The 1699-nt window shown below is 48.9% G+C and overlaps 1 protein-coding gene across 1 annotated transcript in view; it reads left to right on the plus strand.

The window, feature by feature from the left end:
• The window catches only part of ARMC9 (armadillo repeat containing 9), a 46094-nt gene that overhangs the window by 42464 nt on the left and 1931 nt on the right, over window positions 1-1699 (plus strand). The window lies entirely within an intron of this gene.

The raw sequence follows: 1699 nt of genomic DNA on the forward strand, positions 1-1699 counted from the left end.
GTTAATGATGTTCGTGTTGGAAATTTCCCAGTCGGGTTTTTTTCTTATGAAATTTGCAGATCTTCTGACAGCAACCAAACGGAACAGAAAAACTGTTAAAGGTTATAAAATAGTCTTGTATTCGGATGGGTTGGTGACCAGTGCATTTGACACTCGATATGTTTACACTGGTGCTTATGTTGAAGCAAAAGAACACAAGCATGAGCGATCAGCATCTTTGTTTGAAAGGGCAGACATTCATAGACCTGATCTCGTTCTTGTCCTGACCACAGATGAAACCAGGTTAGCCAGGTGAGATGAAATGCTATCGTGAAGGGGTTAGAATTGTTGCCTCAGTCAGAACACAAGCTAAATTTAGTTTGAGCACATCCAAACATGGTCTTCCAATGGGCATCTAAAAGTATGTCAGCACTTAGGCCACAGGTTAAAAACTGTCCTGTGTGGTCATAGTAGACAATGGAATTTAATTGCCTAGTGCTTTTGAACAACAGCATCTGCCTTGTCAACAGACCCCAAACCAAACTTGTTGCTGCTCTAAAGCCCGTTCCAACTCATAAGGAGCCTACAAGATCGAGATTTCCAAGATGGGTAGTGTTCACAGAAGTAGACGGCCACCTCTTTCTCCCACAGAGCAGTTAGTGGATCCAAACGATCACCTTTCAGTAAGCAGCTGAGAGAGCTTCACTGCTACACCGCCAGTGGGCCTTTCTGACAGGGGGAAAGAAACTTGATTAAGTTCTCCATTATGATCATTTAGGTGAAAGAGAGGGATTGTCAAAGGCAAGGGACAAGGATGTTAGCATCCAAGTAGGAGAGAAAGAAAGAATGGAGGGGACGCTGAATTGGACAGAGTGGGGGTGCAGTGGAGGAAGGACACAGCTGGTGGACGACGGAGAAGGCCTGGGCGGCCCAGGCAGGATTCTGTGGGGAGCCACGACTGGGTGTGACACGGGAGCAGGAAGGGCCTTGGAGACTAGCCAGGCTCGAGAGAAGAAATGCAGACGAAAGGGGAAAGTGTGAAAGAGGGCTAACACAGGTGCCCCTGAAGTCTTGGGAGGAGAGGAGAAAGGGAGAGAGGCTGGCTAACTAGTGAAATTCAGAGGAGACCGAACATAACAGTAAGATGTCTAGAAAATCCCCAAACGTTTAGAGTTTAAACAGTATACTGGTATGAGTTCCAGATTACTCCACAGCTTAGCGAGGCGAAAAACAAACCCTCGTTAGCTCATGGTTGCTGCGGACAGGAGTTTGAGGGCAGATTCAGCAGATGGGTATAGTCAGGGCAGCGCCCTCTGCGGTCTCACTCGCCTAGGACCTTTGAAACAGCCTTCACCCACCTGGCAGTGGGCAGGAGGCCTCAGAGCCCCTCTGGCCGTTGATGCCCATCAGGGAAAGTTTGAGTAAACGCTTGTGGTCGATGGCCATACACGCAGCATGCAGGTCCTCCCCCACTTCTTGAAAGCTCACAGTACGAAAGCTTACGAAAGACCAGCCTTAGAAAGACTTCTGAAGGGGATTTGCATCTCACCCAAAATGGCACGATGCAAACGAGCCTTCCACACCCCGAGCCTCGAGAGTGGGGTCCCCATGCCCTCCCCAGGCAGCTGCACGTGCACCTGAGCTCTGCTTTGTACGGGCTGCACGTTGGTCACTCCCACTCCCTTACTGTAGGTTTGATAGATTATGTGGTATCATTTAG

Source organism: Echinops telfairi, unplaced genomic scaffold (assembly GCF_000313985.2).
Source record: "Echinops telfairi isolate 266 unplaced genomic scaffold, ASM31398v2 ScPeMD7_3;HRSCAF=10, whole genome shotgun sequence".
Lineage (NCBI taxonomy): Eukaryota > Metazoa > Chordata > Mammalia > Afrosoricida > Tenrecidae > Echinops > Echinops telfairi.